General features: G+C 44.1%; 2 protein-coding genes across 3 annotated transcripts in view; one reads left to right on the plus strand and one right to left on the minus strand.

Moving 5' to 3' along the window:
* Window positions 1-24,417, minus strand: part of SIK1 (salt inducible kinase 1) — a 312,481-nt gene that overhangs the window by 268,689 nt on the left and 19,375 nt on the right. The window lies entirely within an intron of this gene.
* Window positions 1-24,417, plus strand: part of AGPAT3 (1-acylglycerol-3-phosphate O-acyltransferase 3) — a 315,407-nt gene that overhangs the window by 257,654 nt on the left and 33,336 nt on the right. Inside the window, exons 1-2 of one of the 2 annotated variants that reach the window (XM_088530660.1) lie at window positions 10,170-10,188; window positions 14,264-14,384. The exons of the other annotated variant lie outside the window; for it this stretch is intronic. The gene's annotated coding sequence lies outside the window, so the exon portion shown is untranslated. Of the gene's footprint in view, window positions 1-10,169; window positions 10,189-14,263; window positions 14,385-24,417 lie in introns of those variants that run through there. 2 annotated transcript variants of the gene reach the window in all.

The raw sequence follows: 24,417 nt of genomic DNA on the forward strand, positions 1-24,417 counted from the left end.
TGCTTGGCTGGGGAGGATAATTCTGGCCAAGAACACTGCACCAAAATGTTTTCCATGGGAGAGGCTGCTCCTGCATCACGTTAGGCTGCTGCTTCTTCATTGCCTTGCTCTGCAGTGCTGTCCTTTGCCAGTTTTCCCTTCTCTCCCTAGGGAGAATGTGCACTGCTGAGCTGATTCATCGGCCCGGGCAGTCATTAGCTGTGCTCGAATTAGTCCTTTCCTCAGGCCTTGGTTTATTGTCCAAACATGAGCAGGAGTAGATGATAAGAAGGCACTGGTGTACAGCACCGATCAGGATTTTCTTTTTCTGTTTTGTTTGTTTTTCTGTTTTGTAGTTTTTTCTTCTCTCTTTGGGGACAAAAGACTGAGGTCCACCGGAGGATCCACCAGTAGGCTAGTATGTGTTTGTATGTGGGCAAGGTAGATCCAGTATCTCTCGGATTTTCAGTGTCTGCAACAAAACACTCAGCGGGGTTGCTTGCTAGAGTGCTGTGGCTGTGGCAAGACCAAGAAGACACTTGTATTGAAAAAGCCAAAAAATTCCTCTGCCTGGATCCCTTGCCATCTCACTGCTCAGTTACCAGCCTGCACCCTGACATGATTTGAACCCTGCTGGTTATTAGGGGCTCCGATGCGATAAACCTGCCTGAGGGTGCCCTGGCCCTGAGCTTTGTGCATGCGGGGCAGTCGCTGCCTTCTCCAGTGGCGTCGCTCCGGCTGCAGAGCGCCTCGCGCAGGGGCTACCGCGTTGCCTGCCCGCGCACCCCTGGAGAGCTCTGCCTTGGCCCTAAAGTCGTCATGAGGTTTGCAAATCGGCACCAAGTCCACTGAAAAATAAATAGGCCTCTCCAAAGCTTTGCCCTGTTTCAGATACCTGAAACAAACTGTTAGTGAAGCAGACCAGACCCAAAGCAATGGAAATGCACTGTCATATGGCACCAAATGTGTGTCATACTCTCTAGTAGAAAGTCTCTTCCCATGAAATGCTGGGCTCTGACATGGGTTTTAGAGCTTTCGACGTGGATCTGCTGGAGAGTTTTCCATGCCGGGGGAGTTGTGGCTGGCCGTGTCTGTATTAGACAGCTGTGCAGCACGGTAGGAATGGGCCAGCAGATCGGATGTCGGTTTTCATGTGTTTTGTATGGTGTTAACTCTGAATCAGATGCACAGGATGGACAGACAGTCATCTGAAGGAAAACTACCTTGCTAACCTCTTGAAACTTCCTGAAGTGATGGTCCAAAATTGTTCTCTTGTCTTAGCCACAGGAATGATGTTAGCATGTCATTACCCTGTGCCAATTTCCTATGTAAGCATCTTGTGGGAAGAAGCTTTATTTCTGTTCCCACTCATCTGAGTGACCTAGGCAGTCTGATGTTTGCTTCCTCTTTTCACTCCTGAGTTTGGCCATGGTGGGGGAGAATGGGGGGAGAGTTTCACCATCAGCTGCCCCAGGAGCATATCCGGGTGACCAGACTTTCACCTTCTGGGCATTCCGTTGTTTGGGGAGGAAGACAGAAGTAACAGCTTTCTCTGAAGTTTTGCAGCCGCTTTAGTTCTGGTCCTTGTGGACAAGGTTACCTGGTAGGATGCTGTTCTCAAGTCATGAAATGCCCAACAGTGGGCACAGAGCCTTGGCCTGTTGAGAGTCGTACTCAAGGCCTTCTGCCACAGTATGAAGTACATGTCGCTGTATGAAATTCCAGCAGCCTAGGCCTTGTGCAAGAGTATGCCTGCTGTGTGTGCAGGCTAGTGACCTTCAGTTTCTACCACTGGTGGTGAGATGATGTGGAGTGAGAAAGTCCACCCTCGATGTAACTACAATTAGAGTTTCCAAGGCAATCTTCCAAACCTTTCACCTTTGGATAGTGCACGTGGGAGGGATCAACACCATCATCTGGACTTTTGCTCACAGCCAAGTGGTGTGAGCAGCCCTGACTCCAAGCTCCTGCCTAGCCCAGGGCCACCATGGATAAGCAAACCATGGGGATGACCCCTTGACATTTCTGCGGTCTTTGGACCATGGTAGTGTATTTATGGGTGCTGACCCCGTATATATTCTGCAGGCACATGCACTTGCACAGTCTTCCTGGTGGCGCTCAACTCAACCATCCCTTTTTGACTGTGCCGATTCCTCTGACAGCATGTTGAGCCTCAGGCTCTTTTGGCCTTTGATGTGGTCAGGTGTTTGCCTGTGGCTACTCTTATATTTCTCTCAGGAGACCTCACAAGTCAGAGAGATTTTCAGAAGTGGGGGAGGCTCAAGGGGCAGCAGCTCTGATTTGCTGTGGTGTGGAAAGAAAGGCAAACTCGGTAAGGGCCGTGGGAGCTGCTGCAGTCTTGTGGGAAGGGCTCAGTGACGGGAGATGGGTGCCTGGAGCTTTTAGGACAAGGGATGTTGCAAACCCCACGTGTCTCGTCTCAGCAGGTGTGTTTGTGAGAGATTAGGTCGGGTTGGCTTTTTTATTGTGCTGTATTTTATTTATTATTATTAACTGGAAGGACAGATCTCTCCCAGAGTTGGGATGACAGAAGAGACCTCGTCAGTCATAGCTGTATATGGAGCCTATATCCTCTTGGTCCCATTTGAATACTTAAGAAAAACTCTGTCGATTATAGGGAGGATGTCTGCTGGGCGGGCCTTTCTGTACTGGTGTACCCACTGGCATCTGTAATTATGAGGAGGAGAGTTTTGCCAGAGATGGAGGACCCGCTGCAGGAGCTGCAAAGACAGCTCCCACGCTCTGTATCTGAGACCCTCTCTACAAGAGAGGACCTTATGGAGAAGGCAAGAGCAGGCTGGTTGTCCTTGCCATGTGCCTGTAAGTCAGAGAAGTAGGGGAGGAGCAGGAAAAAGAGCGGGGCAGAGAGAGTGGAAGCAGAAGGGAAAGGGCTTGCCCTGAAATGTTCATCCTTGTTTTGGTTTTCTGGCCTGTACTGAGCAGAGAGCCTGCTGAGACTCTGGTGGCCTTGACTGCCGCCCATGGCAGCATTTGAGGGCATCTTACCAATGACTGCTGTGAATCTGCTGCAGGCCACATCCGAGCCCGCTCGGATCGGGGGCTGGCCTAGGCCACAACCATCTGGTGCTCCTGATGTGCTAAGCAGGGACCTGCCCTCCCCAGTACCCCATAACCAGGGTTTCCTGCTGATGTGTCTCATGCTGGAGTACAACACGGCCGTTTGTGGACTCCACGACCCATCAGACCAGCGGAGTAACCAGCCCCTCTCCTCTCCCCGCTGCCTTCCCTGGTGCGGGCCGCACGCCCATGCGAAGCCCTCTGCTCGTGGAGTCTCCTGGCTGCCCTGCAGGTCCCTGCAGGAGGGGAGCATCGTTGGGCCATGCTCAGCAGGAGCGAGGAGTCACTGTCAGGAGAGCGGCAGCGTTGGCGCTATGGGCACTGCTCTTTGTCTCTAGGGCCATAGGACGGCTTCATCAGCAGGCTGTGCTATGTGTAGGTGTGCTGGGTTACCCAGACCTCGCTGGGAGATTGGGTTCTGTTAATAGCAAATGCAGAGGTGCAGGTGATATTTTGTTTAGCAAGAGATATTCCAAGTGTTCCATGAGCCCGTAGCGCTTGAAGCCTCGCCTGCTGCTTGGGGCACACTGGAAGACTTCACAGAGGTGCAGCTCGCTCACTACTGTGGATGCTTGGGTCGCCAGCAGGGTTTAAGAATTTGTTTGGTAGGACACATGGGTGCATCTTCAGACTTGGTTTCATCCATCCAGTCTTCTTTTCACACCAGAAATCATTCCATGATGCAAATCGGCGTGCAAGGGCAAGAGGGCATTTCCTTCAAAACTGGAGCAGTGCTGTGAACTAAGGTGCAGGTTCAGATCTGCCCACTGAGACTGCGATTTCCTTGAGACCAGGGCTCAGTGCTCTTCTCGTTGGACTTTCCTTGCTGCTTTTTCCAGCCCGACGTAATCGAGGCAGGTGCTGGAGGTCTTGTTGCAGTCCTAATTCCTGCGAAAGAAGCTATTTTTGTAGTTCACGTGCCAGAGTTGATTCTCTTGGCTGCAGCGCTGCTCTCCTGGGAATGACCTGCTCAGCCGTGTGGCTGTGACCTTGTGAGTCTCTGTGTCCGTGGGTCCCGCGAGGAGCCTGCCCTGCTCTTCAGGGTGTCCGCGTGGGCCTGCTCAGAGGAGCGCCACGGCGGGCTGTAACGCCGAGAAGGGCCTGTGAGTAACCGTGTCTGTAATTACAAACGGGTGGTACCTGTGTGCGCTGTGTCCTTGGTGTGGACAGGTTGTGTGGGGTCAGTTTGACACCGGAGAACTACCAAGAGCACGAAAGAGGTCGTTAAAGGATATAGCAGAGGGGAAGACTGCCAGAGGCAAAAAATAGTTAATTCAAAATGCGTGTTTCTGGACAAACGTTTCTTGACATGCTCATTCTGGAATTAATTTAATCCCTTTTTAAGAAGGGATTATCCAATTCATGAAAAGTGGACAAATTGTCAAAAAAAAAAAAAAAAAAAAAAAAGGAAGAAAAAAGAAAGCCATGTGGACATGGTGTTTTTTTTAATCCAGGAGATAAGAATAAATATATGCTTTCCCTTCTCCCACAGCTACACTTTCCTTAAGGAAACCTCTGGTCTGAGTTTTCATTTCGATGGATTGGTTTTTTGTTTGCTTGTTTGTTTTGGTTTTGTTTAATAATCAGAGAGCTTATTTGGTTTATCTCTCTTAAGATTTTCAATGTTTCTCTTGCCTTGCTCTACAGTACCCATGATGTTAAAATAGTTATATTTTGGCAATAGCAGAAGTGGTGGCAATAATTTCCTTATTTTGTGAATTCTCTATTACTGAAGAGAGGATTCTTGAATTTACTTATTGCCTTGGTTCTTGGTTTTCTACAGAAGACTGAAATGAAGCCATAGCTGACGAGGAAATATCTTAATAGAAAAAAAAAAAAAAAACCAAGTCCAAACTGAACAGAAGGACAACGAGATGTCCCATTAAAGCACTTGAGAGTAACTTCTTAAAACTGTGTAAATTTAACCTAAAGAGTTAGTGGCTTCCATAGTGCAATGCTGATGCAATGCAAGGTCTGCAAAGGTAAATATACAAGGGTCAATCCAAGACTAGTCTAACTGAGATACATGTATTATAACTTGAAAAAAAGATGTGTAATTTTTAGAAAATCCATGCTTTTATCTGTCTTGAAAGTTACTGACTAAAGCAATTTGTGCTGTAGGAAGGTAGTAACACCCTGCCACTGTCCAAGCTTACCTATTTGATAGCAATATGAGTACTGAAAAAATTCTGGCAGAGTTTTATGTTGTGAAGCCCTGCAACTCTTGTTGTTTGTTTTGGGATTCTGGGGAGAGCCAGATGAAGCTGTCAGTAGGTGGGTAGTGCTAGTTGGAAAGTATGGACAAGTGATGCGACACGTGTGCCTGGTAGACAGAAGTCTATCTCTTGATAGAGACTACCTGGATGGAGGGCTAAATCCCTCAAGGTTGAGGAGAGAAAAAAGGTTCAACTCATATGGAAAGACAGTATTTTACCTTCCTTCCTACTACCCTCGAGCCCAACTAACATTGTTTGGATGGGTGTATTAAGGGATCAGATCTAGCATAACTCCGTAATCTAAAATGTCTGCAGTTGGAGAACAGATATACTTCAGTTGAAAAGTATAGTTATATAAGAAGCTTGTTTTATTTATTTTTTTATTTATTTGAACATGCATAAAAATTGGAAGGGCTTTTTTAACTTCCATTTTGAAACTATTTCAATTCAATACACTAGAAGTTTACTGCAACTTCATAGAAGCATCATTGAGCCAGTTCTGCTCTTCCTCTCGCCAAGTGGCTCTTTCCGTGCAAATAAGCAGCCCCTTTGATAAACTGTACTCTGCTCGAAGTACTGACCCTTGTAAATAAGTCTTCAGTTAGCCTGCCTGAGATAGAGGCAGGAGCCTATTGGGGTAGAGTAAATGCACTGGAGGTACCAAGAAAAGGGACTTTGGGGTTAAGGACATGACAACTGTAAGGGAGCAGAGTAACAAAGTAAGTAGTCTTTTATCACCTGCAGATACGTGTGCCCCAGCTGCTGCTATTGCTGCTGAGCTGAGGTTGTGTGTGGTGTCTTCTGGAGTTGGGTTCTCTTTTTAGACAGATAATCTATAAAGTTTTGAGTTTTAGGCAATCAAAAATACTTCAGGTTGTGTTGAGAGAGCGTGTGTGTGCGCGTGTGTGTGAGGCTAAGGTGTTGCATGTAACTAGAGTGGTTAAAGATTACACATAGGAGTTTGCTTTCTGTTCTACAAACACCGTTTTGAAGTGCTGAGGAACCGTAATTCTGTTTACGCTGCTAGGCCTAGGACGTGGATGGCGGAGCGAGTGGTGAGACCGCTGCTCACAGCGCAGCTCTGCTTCACTCGCCCAGCTGAGCACCGTAACGCAGTTTCCAGCAGAATGTATCTGCTGGTAGTGCTTCGTCAGAGATCGTGCTTTTTTTTCTTTCAGATAGACATAAAAGAATAAATATAGACTGAGGTGCTAAAAATACTACCTGCAGTGGCGTCTCCCTTTTTTCTTTAAAACAGACTCTTTGGATGTTTTGCAAGATGCTTCATAACTGCTCAGAATCAGTATTATTTTGGCTGCAGTGATTTTGGAGAGAAAAAAGTCAGCTGATCCTAGAAAATAGCTTATCTTGATTTGATTTAAGATTGCGATGTGGGGATGGAGCGGATGCTGAGGAAGGGACCTGATGTGGGTAGTGGTCTGAGAAGCCAGTTTAATTACTGCAGCAGCAGACGCTGGACACTCACAATCTCTGAGATTACCAGACTGCTCAACTTTCTTCCGTTTGCGGAAGAAAGACATTAAATACATCCCCAAGATGGATATTGGATCTCGCTGAAGAGATGGCCTGTGATAGGGAAGCTGCTTGCATGGAAGGGCTTTGCTTGCAGTCAGTAATTCTGGCACCCTCCTCTGTGAGATGGGGGAATAATCTTCCAAACGATCTCCAATCTTAGAAGCTGAGTTTTTTTTTTTTTTTTTCTTTTCTTGGAGCAGGAGAAAGATTTGCTTGAGAGAGACGTTGAAGTAATGCTCAGTTTGCAGGTGATGTGCGGCAGGCAGGGCTCTTTGCTCGCAGGTAGCCGCTGAGGACACGTACCCTGAGGTGCCTCTGCATGGGCAGGAGGGGCCCCGGCCTGTTGGCCTCCCACAGGCCATGTGAGATGGCGGCAGCCGCTAGGCCGGAGGACGGGACGCAGCAGGCAGGGCCGCACTCCATGTGCTCCCGCCGCTCCGGCACATGTTAGCCTGTGCTTCCCGCAGGAACCCCACCACGCTCCCCTTCACACATACCCTCCCGTGGGCGCAGTTTTAGCCTCTCCAGCAGCAGCCGCGGATGTGGGGCAGAGCCTTCCCGCCCGCTGGGCCCACGTGCCCTTCCCGCGCGGCAGGGCCCTGCCCAGCGCCCTCGTGGCGTTTCCCTCCATGGACTAACGAAGGCCCTGCTCTGCTTCGCTCAGGGAGTTTTGCCTTCCCCTCTCATGCTAAACTCTGGCACGCAAAGCAGTTGGCTCTCGTGCTGCGTTTGACCTGCTCCAAGCTCGGGTGCTATAAAGATAACACGTCCTGGTAGGCTTTACGCTGTTGTTTTAGATTATAGGCAGCTCAGGCTAGGTGAGGCTTTTGGAAATCTATGTGTATTTCTGATTAGTTAAATACTATACTATACTGATGCTATTAAAAAAAAAAAAAAAAAGGTACAAAAAAAACTTTCCGTGTTTAGACAATGGCCAGTGCACAGTTTTTCTGGAGAAGATAAACTAGGACTTCAGTGCCATGTCATTCAGCTCTGTTTTCCCCCTTTTTATTATTTATTTATTTATTTCAACTGGCTGTTGATCACTGTTGCTCAGAAAGGAGTGTGTGAAACGCATCTAACTGTATTTTTCTGAGATCCTGAAAAACTGATGCGTGCAAAATTGTAACCTGGTTCACTGTTGCTTATGTGCATAAGGGCAATATTTTCAAGCACATGTGTATGAGGGCCTGCTAAGAGAGAAAGGAAGGTGGTGGTGGTGGTTTTGGGCTGCCATTCGCTCTGCTAGCGCAGGTCGAGCCGCTGTTGGAGGGACCAGTAGATGTCTCGTGTCACCTTGCTGGGTCTGCTGAGACTTCTGATAAATCCCCCTCAAAAGAAAAAGAAAGGAAGCCTGACTGGTTTTCCCGGTGAAACCTTTGGCCTGTCCCCAGCCCTGCTGGCCTCACGAGATGTGGGTAAACGCCGTGGCTAGTGCAGAGGTGGCACAGTGGCTCTGTCACCAGCGTGGCGTCCCAGCACGGACCGCGAGCAGAGATCTCACCAGGGAAAACAGATGGTCTGGGTCGCGTTGTGCACGCAGAAACTACTGAGATTTTTAATCGTGATATGGCCAGCACATGCTTTAAAAATGAGCTTATATGTATATTTAAACTTTTATGAATACAAGACCTCTGAATGAAAGGTATTTTTGCAGGCACTATCTGGAATTCTCAAATCCCATGAGGTTACTCTTTAATGTTAACTTTATGAGCTCATGAGCTCATAAGCTTTCATAAGAAGATGATAATTCGGAGTATCTGGAAAGTCTGCTTGTCGGGTATGAAGCTTGATGATCAATTGCTTCTCATTAGTGGGTAATTATGGAGAATTGTGCTTTGGGATTTTTTTTTCCTTTTTGCCTAACTGAAGGCCTTTTAAAGACCTACAGTCTAAAAGCTATCAATAAATCTACTATGCAGCAAATAAAAACCTCAGAGTAATGGAAGGAATGGGAGTAATGTGGGCTCAGCTGCGCGGGAGGGGTTTCACACTGAACTAGGGCTGGTGTTTGAGGCAGGGCACAGAATGAAGAAGACAGAATTGCATCCTGGTGGAAGGAACATGAAGTTCAACATGAAGCTCAAGAGGAAGAAAATGAGGATTTATTTTTTTTCTTTATGGACTTATAAGGTGAGAAAAGGAGAGATAGTGTGAAAGAAACTGAAATTAAGATGAACCCTTCACTTCCAGATAATTACTGCGTATATTTTCCATATTCCACATCTTACTGCTACAGTATTTAGATGCTGGATGTGGCACTTATGTGCATTTTCTATAACAGGCATATTCTAAACAAATGCATTCTTCTGATTCTTAAAATAAAAGAAAAATCACTGGAGTTACTCTGGTGTGAGAGGCTTTGTTTCTACTCTGTGGTGGAAAAACGTGTGCTTACAATTAAATAGTAATTTTCTTTCCAAAAATAACTTAGGCATTTTTTTTCACAGCTCATTTCTTCCTAGAAGCCAGTTTAGCTAATTCTTTATTTTATAAAGATTGTGTGAGCTTTGATTGTCATTGAAGATCTACTTGTAATTTATATTTTGTCAATAATCCCAGCTAAAACTCCTTGGTTGCAAGCATTCCTAAACACAACAAAATGTGGAAGCGCAGCCCGAGCATACTTGGATATCCCTCATAGGGTTCCTCTTTTATGCTGCCTTTTGCTTGGCCTTAAATTGGGATTAAGTCGTAGCAAAACCCCAGAGGTAGTAGTCTCTGAAAAAACTGCAGAAAAACAAATACTTTTCTTGGCAACAAACTTTCCTGGGTTGCAAGTTGGTTAACACTTCACGGAACAGGTGACGCTTTCCTTGATTCAAAGGCAGGTGAGTTGGCTTGCTGAGGGCTCGTGCTCTGTGTGGGCCTGGGCTGCTTCACGTAGCAGCTGTGAAGACGCTGGTAAGAAGCCACCTTACCTGGGGGTTAAGCTGATGTATCGAGTTGTGAAGAGGGGCAGCCAAGATGCGGACTAAGATGCTTCCAGCTAAGAAGCAACAGCCCAAGCAGAAGGCTGGGACAAACAGGAGGGGGCAGTAACATCCTAGGTTCCCACAGCTGGATCTATGGGAATATTGGAGGATGGGAGCAGTGTCTCCACAGAGCTCGCAACGCAGAGGAGAGGCACAACTAGTCTTCTGCTGGTGCTCAGGCTCGCTGTGGTGCGTCGGCAGATAGGCCTGCCAGGTGATGAGGTCATGGATGCTTTCCTTTTCTTGATTTCTGCTTGTCTATTCCCTATCTTGCAGAGAGAGGCTCAAAAAGTGGAGTGTTTGGGTGCGAGTAGCAATGGAAAAATAACGAGTGCTGCAGAAGGCTCCTTTCCATCTTGGTGGAGAGAGCCTGTCTGTCTTTGGTACATCTAGGTCAGTGGTCTGGCTGGCTTAACGTGGATGCCTTAAAGAAGGATTTATAGTCAAGACAGGCAACTATTAGTGCTTGTTCTGTCTTCCCATTTTCTCTTTCTTCATCTGATGTCTAGTCCCTCTTTCTAGCCTACCCTTGTCACCTGTGATATCCACGGCAAGAAGGTTCAAAATTCAATCATGTTTTGTGAGGAAACAAACCCCCACAATTTTGTCATCGATGTTTCCCTAGTTTTTTTTGTGACCGAAGACCTCTAAAAGAACTTAAAAAAGAAAAAGAAAAAAGTTATATTTTCCCTTTATCATTAAGGAGGTAGCTGGTTTGTAGAGGCAGTGGTCCCAGTAGTAGGATATTGGTAGGAGGTAACTTCCTGAAGTCCTGTTGATACGTGTACAACTCAATACTGACACTTATTTTATCTGGGGAGAATGTTAACATCTCCACAAAATGACTTTTTTTTCTCTCTTGTTTTGCTGGCTATCATTCGCTTTCAAAACTGGGAAATTACCATGTGGAAAATTGTCTTTTGGGAATGGTCTGGACTGTAGGCCAAGCAAATAATTAGGAGATTGAAAGATGTTGTGGCCTTCTGTTTGAGGAAGAAAACCATCCCAAAATGGATATAGGATATATATATATATATATATGGATATATATATATAAAAAATAATAAATAAATAAAAGCAGAGTGGGGAGAGAGGCAGGAGACTTCCCCACTGTGAAATGGTGCAGCAGACAGAAGCAGGTGGATATCAGTGTTTAGAACTCTGTGCTGGGATTATTCTTCTGAGTTGGGCTGTGAAAGTAGGTAATGGAAGTATGGTTTTAGAGCTTCTCATATTGAATTCAATGCACGATATTATGCAAGAAATAAACTATATAAGCACTTAAATGCACACACATTTATATTTAATTGAAAGCATTTTTGAAGTGGAAAAATATGTATGTGCTTAAATGCGACTTGTTTATGCTCAATGTACTGCCTAAATTAGTTTGTGCAGTCAGAAAAGCAAGTCAATACTGTTTTCGGTTTCCAGTTTACGGTTAAAAAGAAAAAAAGGATGGTCAAGGGGAAATGAAGATCCTAAACTGGAAAAACTTCTTATTTTAGAGCTCCAGTATTTCATGTGCAGTCACCAGCACAATAAAAAGTATCAGGCCAAAACCTGCTTTCAGAACCTGTCCTCTTGCATAACAGTGCCCTTGCCTAACATGGAAACAAAAAGTGTCATAGTTTCCAGCAGCCCCAATGTTTCACTCTGGGAACTTTGACCTGGGTATTATCAGTTTTAGTAAAATGTGCTCAAGGGAGAAATGCTACTCACATAGCAAAAAAGCAAAGATCCCTCTGAAATGCCACGAAGGCAGAGTTCAGGGAGCCAAGAGGCCCTTCGCAGAGCTCCAGCGTGCCTTGTTGCCTTGTTGGATCTGCAGCGTTCTCTGTGGTGGGATATCGGGAAGTGGGATTGGATTCTCTGTAGCTTGCAGAGCTTTTATAATGCGCACTTTGCATTGCCGCACTAGCAATTGGATTTACATCACAACCCTTATATGGAAAAATTATTAAGTTAAAGGATATCTGTTTGCCTTTTTCTCTTCCTACCTCTCTGGGAGAAGGGTTAGTCACTATTGATTTGCCATGTGCATGAAGATTATCAGAAATAGTCCCCCCTATAAGTCTCCTCCTCTTCCTTGCCCCCAGTAACCAAAGCATCGTGTTCCACCTTCCTCCACAAGCACCGAGAGCCAACTGCTTTGAGCAACAGTTTTACAGACCCTTCAGTGAGTATTCTGCTCCAGACACTGATGATCTCCTAATGTCTAGTAGGGGTTGTTTATTTTATATAAGTGACTGTGTGTTGTACATTAGGAAATTTTATCCCATTTCTATGACTCTAGCTTGTACAGTCATGTGTTGCTTGATGCATGATAACTCAATGCACCCTCATGTTGTAATTGCTTCCTGAGGTTGTCATGAGCTGTCTTCATTATTTTGTGCATGCAAGCAGTTAATCAGTTAAAAATACTGATATTTTTTTGAGTGGTTTTGTTGAGCATTTTCATTAGTAACTTCCAGGTGTCTGTAGGTTTTTCTTTCCATGCTGTCTGTTACTGTCTGTCTTGGGGAGGATCCTTACCAACATCACAGTTTCTCTATCAGTCTCCAATTTCACATACTTATATAAGCCATAATACTTAATGACATTGCCTTAATGTTCTCAGTAATCCAGATAGCTGAGATTTACTTTGATTTATCTTGAGTATTCTCCATTTGCAAACCTGTGTTTTATTTTGCCTGATCACTATTTATATCTTTATTCTTCTCTGTCAAAGTCTTTGCTGAAGTCTCTTGTGCTGTTGATGTCACATTCATGAGTTTTCTAGCGGTTCTTGTTTGGAAAGTCAAACTAGATCAGGAAAACATAGATATTAAAATATTTAAATGTATTCACTTCTCCATTTTGAGAGGTTGTTCTCTATTGGCTCAAAATAGTTGAATTTATGTGAATATTTGAGCAGTTGTGTGTTGTTTTTGTTGGACAGCTTCTAAGGAAAAGAAAGATGTGTATCATTTTAAGTTGAATGTCTGATCATCCATTTTCCTTCTTCTCAGAGGAAGATTATATTTTTTTATTCAAAAAAAAAAAAAACAGTGAATGTGTTTTGACATCAGAGTGGCCTTGAGAGTTCTGCCAGCTCAGGTGGACTGGCAGCTACTGACGTTAACTGGATACAAACCTAAACCTGTGATGGACCATTAGTTTGCTGAATAGCTAACTAGTTTTTTTGGTATGGTTTGGTTTCAACAGCCTGTCTACACAAGCTTGGCTCAAACTGGTCACAACTAAGCAGTTCTTGAGTGGTGTTACACCAGGGTGAATGCTGTTATAGCAGGGCTGAACACAGGGAGCGTGAACTTACATGGCTGGTCTCTATTTCTGCAACATCTGCATCAGAACAACAGAAATAAAGACATCTAAACAACTGAGTTCCTAAACAATTGGTCACTTCCAGTGACAAACAGCTCCTGGAAATTACCTCTGAGAGAGACTTTCCTGTAGATCTTATGTCCTACTTAAAACCAGTAGTAAATGAAGTGGTTTGCATGAGAAGAACATTCATTAAATCTTTTAAGATAACGTAGCAAATGATCCCTTATCTTTGCTAAAGGTAATGGCAGATTTAAAAAACGCTGTATATTGGCTTTTGTGGCACATTTGAATTGTTGTGCTGATTTTTTTTTTTTGAGAAAATTAAGTTTGCAGCTCAGTTTAAAAAAGTATTTCTTCATTTATATTTTTAAAGTTTGATTTAAAGACTTCTGATAGTTCCTTGCAGAAGACTGTCATAGCATAAGGTTTCTGAAATGAGATAATGTGCTTTAAACAAGCCTCTTCCGTGTAAGGTACATCTCTAATTACTGAGACTAAATTATCTGAAAAGTGAGCTTGTCTGAAGTAAATCTGCAGTAATTCTAAGATTAAATAATGATTAACTTAATTACTACAAGACCATAAAGAACTACTCTTAATAAAAATACAGCGTGTTAATAAAAATTCAAATGTGTGTTTTAAGAGAGGATAATTTCATCAGCTTCCTTTTCAAATAACTTCTATCAAGACAAGGTTTGTAGATGAAAGCAGCAGCTTTTGTTATGCTTATTAGTAGAGCTGGGAAAAGTAGACTAGTTCTTGGGTGTGGAAGCCCTTTCTCAGACCTGAGTAGATCTGCAGACTTCAGCACTGAGTATAAATTGAGAACATTTGCTTTTAATTTCATTACCTATGTGCTGCTTAGACCTTCTGAAAGAGGTCGTAGATGGTGCCCTTGGAGAAGAGTGTAATATTAGTTCAAGGAGGACTCCTACTTTACAGATAAAGTAGTTATTCCTCCTAGGAACAGAGGAACACGGGTAATTTTTCTAAGAGTTTAAGTTGAAGAGAACTTAGGACCTGTGTCAGTAACTTTGTGTGATTTGCATTATATTTTGTCTTTAAGCAAAACATATTTTACCTTGATTAACTGAAGTTTGTTGTTGTTTTGGTTTTGTTTTTTACCTGTAGGCAAATGAGAAGGTCAATCTCTTGAAGCAGAAAGCAGTGGCACCTTCCTGGAGGGAGGCGATGGGAATTCTCCTGTTGCTGTGAATGTTGCCAGGTGCCGGGAGGTTCCGCCGTGCTCGTGGTAAGCACCACATCTTCCCCTGCACCCTTGGGGCTGCACTTTGCTGTGGCAGGGAGGTCCTTCTGGCAAAGAAATGGGGGTGCGAATCGTGCCTGTTTTGTAGCCCAAGCTCCACAGGATTTGCTGGTCAGAAACCTCACGCTCTTGGAACGTCACCTGGGGACAGAACCTGCTCCTCGAGCTGGTGCTCGCTGCTGTGTTTGCTCACGCAGTGTGGTGAATGCTGGGGCTGTAAGTAGTATTTGCAGCAAAGACTAACTGCAAAGAAACCTCTAGGGACATAAGCCGGTATTTTTCACATCTCCCCCGACAGCACACGTGCTGTAGAAGGGGAAGTGTGGCCTTATGGTGCTTTTAAAGACCTTCCTGTATAATTCTTAGAAATCTCCTGAACGCTAATTCTAGAGTGATCTTGGATTGGGCTGCATTTAATTCAGATATCTATGAATTTTGTACATTAACCAAATAGGGAAGTACTGTACTGAAGCATCCAAGCTTGCTCCTTTTTGCCCCCTTTTTCTTGTCTTTCCTAGAAAACGTCAGCAATGAGGAAAGCTGACAGGACCCTGCTGACACAGCAGTAGGAGAGGTTTTATCAGGACAAGGTTTCAAAACTGCAGAATGGCTAGTATCAAGTGTTGACAGCTTAATGATGATTTCTGTCATCCAATTCATGGGCTTTGTAGCTCACTTATAGGAAAGTGATTTAATCTTGATGCTTTTACCTGTACCAACAATGCTGATAGCTTTTCAACAGCTGTTACAGGACAAGTAGTCTCCCAAGAAATTCTCGAGAGTTTCTGTGGGATGTTTCCATGAGGTACTTCTCAAAGCCCTGATTCAGAGTGATACGTACTAGACCAGCCCCAGTCTGCTCAGAGTATGTATTCTAGCCCCTTTTGAAGTTATGTCCCTTCTGAAGGTGATTATTTTTTGCTCTAAAGAAAGTTACAGTATTTACCCAAAGCATGGTGGGTAGGTAGATAACCCCTTTCGGCAAGTCTGAAATGCTCTTGGACCAAAACTTTACTTGAAACCAACTAATTATTGCACATAAATCTGATTAGTGTTGATCATCCACAGCTCCTGAAAACAGCCTTGTTAAAAAGACTTGGTGACCAGCTACTTTCAAAACTGTTTTTTGTTTGTTTGTTTTTCCCTTTTTTAAGCTTTTCCTCCCCAGAATGTTTTTGCTTAGACTTGTTGCTGTTAGTGTAAAAGCAACGCTGGGGAAATGCTTGAAAGCTTAAGTTCTCATGGCTTCGTTGTTTTGTAGTTTATCACTCAGTTCCTATGGATGCAATCTATTTCTTCGTATATAGTTTTCTGTGAAAGGCCTGAAAAGGTCCTCAGTATGAGTATTACTGAGAAGTTGAGTTTGCTCATGGGGACAAGTTTATATAAACCCTCCAAGGCTGTCGATTTTTCAAGCCCTTCTTCTGTCTGGAGAAGGGAGAAGTTGGGTTTCTTGTACCCTGCTTGTAGCTAAGCTTGGTGCATGTTCTCCTTGACTAGCATGATCTCCTGATCTTCTATCTGTCGTCAATAGAGCCTGGAAGGAAGAGAATTGTATGGAAATTTTATGTTCTGAATGCAGGAGAGGGAAGCTGCAAGCTGCATGGCTTGAGTAGTGCCATAAATAATTCTTTTTCAGCCTTCACTTTCTTGATTGTTCAGATGAATCCCGAGTGGATCGATAGATATTAATATGGGTCAGAAATCTTACCGAGACCTTTCCAGTGGCCCAGGAGATGCTACTTACGCAGAACAAACCTCTAATATATGAGCCAGTGAGTAACTGGTATTGCCAAGAGCACAGTTGGGGGTGAGGGACTGAAATGTTGGGAGACTAGGAAATATCTTTACAAGTGTGCTTGGGGACATAAGCATCCAGCAGACTGAAAAGGCAGCTTACAAAATCAGTGATGGCAAGTCTCAGCTTTAGGAACTTCCTATATAGTTCAGGAAATGTACATTGGAAAACCATTTAAAGTTTTTGTTTTAGTATTTAATTTGCTGGTATAGAAACCATGGTAGCACGTGGCTTAGAAGCCCATAAGAGAGGCCTCTCTTCACTGGCAGTCTGATACTCTGAAAAGCTTCTAACAAGGATACGGTGCCTGCCCTTAATCAGGGGAGGCTTGATTTTAAGCCAACAGTCTATTTTGCACATACAGGTAAGCAAAGTTTTCCTGAATCTATTTTTACTAGATAATGCACTAGCTTGGAATATTAGGAAGATGAGAAAGTACTAGTTTTGAGTTTCCTTGTTAGTCTAGAATACAAAAAGGCTTGGGACTATCAGTATGTGTATTATCGCACAGAATATTCTAGTGCAAGGTGGAAAATGTTGCTTGAACTTCTCCAAGTGGGGGAAAAATCATAGAATCACAGAATCCTTAAGGTTGGAAGGGACCTCTAGAGGTCATCTAGTCCAACCCCCCTGCACACGCAGGGTCACCTACAGCACGTGGCACAGGACTGCGTCCAAGCGGGTTTGGAAGATCTCCAGAGAAGGAGGCTCCACAACCTCTCTGTTCCAGGGCTCTGTCACCCTGACTGTTAAGAATTTTTTCCTTAAGTTCCTGTGGAACATCTGGTGCTTCAGTTTGTGGCCAAAATATGTATGTGTACACACACACATAATCTATATATTATATGTATTTGTCTTTCACTTCTACCCGTTGTCTCTAACTGTTGTGCCTGGGTGTAGGAGAGGGGGCAGCAGCGGGCGGTCAGCTCCCTTCCCCTTGGTGTGAGCTGGTGCGGAGGCGAGCGTGCCGGCTGCGTCCCACGGAGGAGCGCGCGGTGCTCGGACTGTGCTGCTGCCTCTGTGCCTCCGGAGACCTGCGGAGAGCCAGGAGCCAGCACCGTTTGCTCTCGCTCAGGTGGTCGCTGCGCCTGGCACACGCAACCATCGCTTCCAGCACAGGAGGTTTGGCTGTTTTGAATAAAATATGTGTTAACTGGGTTCCTTAGACTCTGGGCAAGAGGTTTGGTGGTTGCTACTCTTAGGTGGCATTTAAGCCCTTATTCCTAAATCCTAATTTAGGCTCTAAAGCCCTAAGGAGCTGAATTTCTGATTACTATTTGTCTATTACGGATATTTACTTTAAGAGGAAAAAAATAATCCAAACCGAAAATGCTTCTAAAGAAGCTCTGAAGACGTGTATTATTCCATTTTTGTAATTGCTTTCAAAATGTAAATGTTGCAGTAGGAGCAGTTATTTCTGTGTGTGATCCAAGTTTTAGAGTTTAGATTTTAAAGAGTGTGCAGCCAGGACTTTTGACAATGTTTTCCAAAGCAACCAAAAGTACAAATGGGAATATGACTGTCTCAAAGACACTTTGCAACAGTATTTCTGTGCTTTATAAGCAATGTCAGCTTTGTCACAAGGGTACGCTTGCCCAAGCTCTGTACTTTTATTCTCCCTTTTAAGAAAGAGTCTGTTTTTTGCCTTGGTTTTGGCATTAGAGTCCAAGTACAGTTTGGCGTGAGACAGAGGAGTTGGAGGCTCTGCTGCTGTATACATTTCCAAAGGAAAATAACTGGCAAATAAAGGATGCCCCTCCAGAAATAGAATATCCTTCACTCCTCAAGCAACATTAGCAAGAGCTGCAGTAGAGAAGCAAGTGTAGTGCAATGTGAACAGATGCTGCAGTCGCTGGGTTGCTGTGGCAGCAGTTACTTTTCCACAGTGAGGCATGAAGGTGCATTTAGGAATTTGGTGCCTGCCAGATGTGTATCAGAGCACACACGAGTGGCTGCGCCGAGACCGACAAGGCAGATGATGCTTCTTCCTTGTGCTTGATGAGCTTTTCCCCTCCTCAGTAAGGAATCGTCTGGATACTTGGGATCTGGATCACAAGGTAAAATACCGGTATACGGAAGGTCGAGCAATTGTCGCTTATTGCTGTTATGTGCATCTCAGTAGCAAAATGTCGTGCTGTTTGAGACTGCATGACAATTTAGTGATGGGGTATTTGGTATAGGCTTAGAAGCCAATGCCAGGTGCTGCTCTGTTCAAACTGCTCGCTCCTGTGTAACTACCACTATTCTTCACCTTTACTGGGTTAAGTCTTCCCAAGCATGCTCTGCTCTTTTTTTAATTCCTTAAAATTTTGAAATGTCAAAGAGTGTTCTGCATTTTTATTAATGCAGTGAAGTTCAGGTTGTTACAGATATTTCCAAAATGTGGCTTATCATAGTAAAGTTAAAGGAGTTTAAATGAAATGCATGAGAGAAAAGGTAATTTGTGTTTAATGGGCTTGAAAGTGAGCAGCACAGATTGCAGACTCAAGAAGCAATTATACATTTCTGACTAAATAGCATGAAGGTTCTTGTTATATATATCTTGACAGGAGAGGTATTGATTCTTTTAGATTTAGTTCTGGTGATTAGATCAGTCTGTTTATTTTAAATGAAGCTAGCCCTGTTCACTAGACTTATTATCTATAAATATATTCAGTATTGATACATTGCATTAAATTGCAGGCAGTTTTTAATATCCTTGAATACCTGTTTTTGGCATGTGTTTGCAGATAAGCTAAGGGTTATTCTGGTAGATAAAAATGAATCGTAAGAGTATGAATGGTGCTTCTCAAACTATTACTTTTCGTGACTGAGGAGCACTTGAAGAGCAGTGTCAAACTAGGAGCAATGACATCCAAAATTTGAGCATGGCACATGGGCTCTTTTGAGTGTGAGGCTAGGGCACAGTAAATACATCTCTTTACCACTTAGTTTCTAATTCTTCAAATGATGAAAAGCAATTTTTGACTTGGCCATCCGGCTATTCTGAAGCACTGAAAGCTCCAAGAGAAACAGGTGCCTGCTTTTATGGTAGTAATTTCACTTAGCATTTCTTTCAGCTCCTTGTAACTGTGCCAGGTAACAGAAAATATAATCTGTACTCTAGTTACCTCATGTGTCCCCAACAGAAGTGTGAATTGATGTTAAAAAAAAGAAAAAAATTTACATGCAAAATTCCATGCACATGTTTGGTCCTCTGGCTCAGGTTAAGTGACTCAGAGAAATCTCCCACAGTTGGATTAGTCTCAATGCCCCGGCACTCGTCGTACTGTGAAGGGACTTGTGGTGCCAGAATTATTTTTAATGTCCTTTCATCTAATCTAGTTTGAACTAATTTGCATGAGACGATGATTTAAAAGGCAGAAAGCATCTGGGCAAGCTTGTGTGCTTTTGTTATCGCTTGTGCTGTAGCACTCATGCAAATTTGCTCTCTGAATTTTGCTGATGCAAAGAAGGGGCGCCCTTCTAGTGGGTTAGTCCCTTCCCGTGGCCCTGCAGCCTTCAGAGAAGAGACACTTAGGTCATCTCCCTCTCAACTCCTGCATTGAAAGGCTGCTGTTAAGAGGAAGCTAAACAAGGGCAACTGAGTTGTGAGAACAGCAGCCAGTGCTTGATTCCTGATCTTTTTTGGCAGTAGCTTTCAACTGTGTGTGTTACCATAGAAGGGTCTCTGGCTCTGAAGAATTCGTAGTCATCTGTATTAACTGTCTGCTGCAAGAGGCTTATTTATCACTAGGATGCCAGGCTACCAGGAGATGGAAGGTCTTGAGAACTGGGGAGAGCTGTAGCTGTTTCAGGTTTTTCCTCCACATGGAGTTGAAAATGGAAGGAGTGTTTGTGGAGCAGCTTCTATTCAGCTTCCCATCTGATGACTGACAATAGTCTGAACTTTAAATTATCAAACTTTCCACACCTAAGTTAACTTTCTGAATGAATGGCATACTATATTCTTAAGTTACAACCAAATTCATTTTATAAAGACTTCGGTATGTGCAGAAACATACCCTCGTGCTCAGGGAGTTCAGCTTTGCATTCAAAATATCACCTCCAAACTTATGCATGAGAAAAGGTTTTTTATTTTTCCCAGTTGCATAAAAAATCATTGATGTTCCTGCCAGAACGGGCTTCTGTAATCATCTTGTGTGAGAACATGGAACCAGGACTTTGTCTGGTGTGTCTCTGTGTGTATGCTTGAGCTGTGCCCTGTCTTGTTGTAAAGATGCAAAAAGCCATCCAACCACAAAGAAAATTAGTAATTCAGACCAGTAACAACATTGATTTCACTGACAAACATTTCACAACCAAAGGAACATAGCTGTTGCGTGCAGCTGATGACAGGAAAGAGAAGAAGAGTTGGGTTGTGTGCAAGGAAAAGCAACGGGGGCCAGGGTGTGCATGGCTGCCATTCCCTCCTCCGTTCCCTTTCCCATTTGCTGCCATTAGGATTGTCAAGAGCAGATTGTGCCCAGCCACTGTACAGGGACGCGTTACGTTGAGCGTGACCCTCCTCCGCAGCATCCAGTTCTCTCGTACGACTTAGGCTGCTGCCGGCTGGAGCTGACTGATGAACCGTCTGTGCTCTGTGCCTGTTGTTCCGAGCCAAATTTCTCACCTCTTGCTTCTTCCTGACTGTAAGCAATGGGGTTTTTCTTGAGCTGGCAAAGTGACAATTGGTCACCCAGCAGAACACACTTAGCGTTTTTACTTCTCTTTTCTCTCCCATGCGATTGAGATCTTCCAAGACTAAAAGCTTTAGAACAGCTTTCGTGTTTCCCTCCTTCTCTCCCGCGCACCTCCTACCTCCCCCCAGCTTGAACCCCCGAAAATCTTCTGCTGGAAGCATGCACTTCCTCTGGAAAAAAAAGGTCTAGAGTCGGACATCCTTGTCTGAATAACAAATGTCAGTCTACTGACAATAGGCTGGTTATTCTTGCTTGTTACAGGCCCATTAAGAAGTCTGTGGGTTGAATGTGGCAAACAACTGGCATCTGTTCTGCTCCTGAACTCTTCTGAGCAGCCTTTCTGCATTGCTAGGTGTGTGCTGGCAAGCGATGAGTGGCTGGGGCTTTGGGTGGTACCTCTGTAGGGTGAATTGCATCTTAGAGTGAAAGAAGATGCCGGCTCTTCTGTGTAACTTCTGGTTTTAATAGAGCAGAGCATTGGCAGGGGAAGGCTTTCCTGTTGTCTCCACTCTGATTTGAAGCTATAACTTTTATAGGGTATGGGTAGCTTTATTGTTCCTGTACGGCAAAAAATAGTGTCTTAACACTGAAAGTAGCTCAGCCCTTCTTGAAAGACACACGCTCAGTTTCTTCCAAACTGATATGAGGCACATCAAATGAACACTGTGGACTTGGGTAAAGATTTGTAGATACACATGCAGCAGTTGTTGAAACATTCATTTAGTAGTAGTCAGAACTTGTGTCCTTGTTCAGCCACAGCATAATTGCACGTTGACAGATATGTCTGGTTGGCTTTGTTTGAGGGTTGGTTTTGCATAGTCCTGCCATGCAGAAAGCAAAGGATGTCGTCCTTGCACTTAAAGATCTAATCTGTGATCATCCAAGATTTTTCTTTACCCCTTATTTTGCATCCCTGTTTTTCATAGATAAGTCATCTCTATTACCAATAATTGTACAGTTTCACACAAGATGAAGATAGCTGGGATTCATGCCTTATGTCTCCTCTTTCAGCCACAAATCATTTTGTGTGGTCCTTAGATTTTACAGTTCTGTGCTGCAGATGAACTTGTACTCCTGAGGTTTCTTTTACAGTTTGTTCGTATTGGAATAGCAACAACAAAAAAGCTGAATTCCCACCTTCTTGGAAAATTCAACCACTTGGAGCAGAAGAGATTGTTTTCCATAGTTTTAGAGATGAGTAGACATTATTGATTTTTTTTTTCCTTAATCATCAGAGACTAAGAATGGCAACACTATTTAATTACCTAACATTGATTATATTATTCAGTACAAGAGGCCTATTATTCAGAAATGATTTTGTACTAATAGTGTGTCTCTTGGATAACTCGTTTCTGTTTATCATGTATGGGTTGGTATTTCAGAATCACTAATTGAACATCACACCTATAATTTTAGAATTGGTTTTATAATAGAAATACCAAGTAAGCTTTGCTCCAAATATAGGCAATTATTGCAAATTCCTAATGAGTTTTGTTTGTAATTACTAATTTGCTTTTGCTTTTTATTTACAAAATCTTGAAGGTCCTGTGACCAGTCATATTCCACTATCTGCAGTTTCTGTACTGAATGTTGAGCTCTGGAAGCGTGTTGATCAATAGTCCTAGGGACTGTTGGTTTGGCTTCATCTATTAAACACTACTGGCTAAGTACCTGTTTATGGTGCATGCTTAGAAAACTGTCATCTCTGAACTACATACGAGTTTTGATGTCTCCAATTTTTGTTTTGGAAAAAGAAATTCTAACTGAGAACAAAAACAGTATAGCCAGTCTCAAAATAAGACTGGGAAGCACAATCAGTGAAAAATCTCTTGAGGTCTATAAAAACTGCTTATTCCCAAGCAAGGGATTCAGTTGCAAGCCATCCACTCACCTTGCAGAGAGATGGATGGTACTCAGCCTGTTACTTGTGCAACCACTTCAGGTACGTAGCTGAGTTGAGGGTGAGGCTGGAGAAATGCTTAAAAGAGCCTTGGACTTTGCACAGAATACAAGAGGGTAGGAGGGCCTTTTGAACTAGTCTATAGGGAGCACTTGAGATTTTCCTTTAATGCAATCTGTACTGTGATGTTTCTGCCCTGCTTGAGCTCCCTGTTTTCTTATAGACTCAGCTCCGTGATACTCTCCTCGCCAGGCCTTCTAGAATGTGGCATATATATCTTGTATGCACATGCTTCTAACTCAAAGGCATTCCTGCTTATTATTTTTTTCCACTCGGCTCTGCTGAATTCCATACCTGATAAAATCTCTTAATTTGGCTGTGATTTTTATATTCATGGCTTTTTTTCCCTCCATTTTTGACCATACTTGCAAATAGTTCCAAACTTTGCCTGTTTCCTTGACTGTAGAACTACATTCTTTTAAAGTATTTTTAGAGAGGCATAGGCAAGCCTCCCAATAGCTTTCTGCAGCGCCACTGCTAAAGCTTGGTGATAAAATGAATACACTGGGTGTGTGGCTACCACTGTAATTTTTCAGCAGTGTTCAAGATGGGTTTGGATTTTGTTTCTTCTGGTTCGTTTTGGAGGCCTCGGTCTCCCCTCGTGAGTCGTGGTGAGGCCGTGCAGTGACGGCCTGTGTGTGAGTGACCCTGTTGGTGTGACTGTAGAAGGATGGAGACCATCATGCTCCTCCGCCCGACTTGGGTGTCCCGGTGTTGGCATGGCCTCACGTCACTCTTTATTTCGACCCGCTAGGATCATGGTGTTGAGCTGCTCCAGGCCCCAGGCCTCCTTATTCACCTGCCTCGTTCTCCAGTGGTTTGTTTAGCAGAGCCGTCCAAGGAGACACGTAGAGCAAGGGAACGGGCGGGAGCGCCGTGGCCCTGCCGGGGCCTTGGTCTGCGAAACCCTTTTTTTGGTGTCCGTAGCTTGGCTGTTGCCCTTCACCACGCTGTGAGGGCGCCAAGCGGCCCGTTGGCCCTGTGAGGACGCGGCTCCGCGTGTCACACACGAGCCCTACGTTGGCCCTGCGCTGTGGGGCGAGAGCGGCCGCTTCGCTCGGGTGCAGCTCCGTGAGCCCCAGGCGCGTCGGGCGGCAGCAGGGACCCTGCGCACCGCGTCCCGCGGGCGAATGCCGCCAATTGTAGCATGGTAATTTGCTCTAAGAAGATTACTGGATTAGAGCAAGGGCTTCGTTTGTCAGCAGCACCACCTGACAGTAATATTTATTGAGAAGTATTACCTATTTTTAATATTAGTCCGCTTATGCCCCGATCATGCCTTCATTCTTGAGGTAAGAGGGGCTTTCTCAGTTTGGTGTCTCACTCGCCGGTGTAACAGCGAGGACACGCTGGTGCTGAGCAGGCAGTTGCAGTAGCTGCCGCGCTCCCAGATTTACCTCGATGTGCTTTTGTCATCATAATCCGTCCTCCATGTCAGGACCGATTTACTCCCCGAGCAAAGACTCGCATCGCCTGCTTTTGCCATCCCGTTTTGCCGCCTCCTTTTTTCGGGTTTAATAAGCACTAACAAGCTGGAAAGATGTTGGTGGGCCAGTCGGGTCTGTGCTTGCTAGCCGG

The sequence above is a fragment of the Tinamus guttatus genome, unplaced genomic scaffold (assembly GCF_059628265.1).
Source record: "Tinamus guttatus ecotype Peru unplaced genomic scaffold, ASM5962826v1 Tinamus_guttatus_pri_ptg000384l, whole genome shotgun sequence".
In the NCBI taxonomy this organism is placed as follows: Eukaryota; Metazoa; Chordata; class Aves; order Tinamiformes; family Tinamidae; genus Tinamus; species Tinamus guttatus.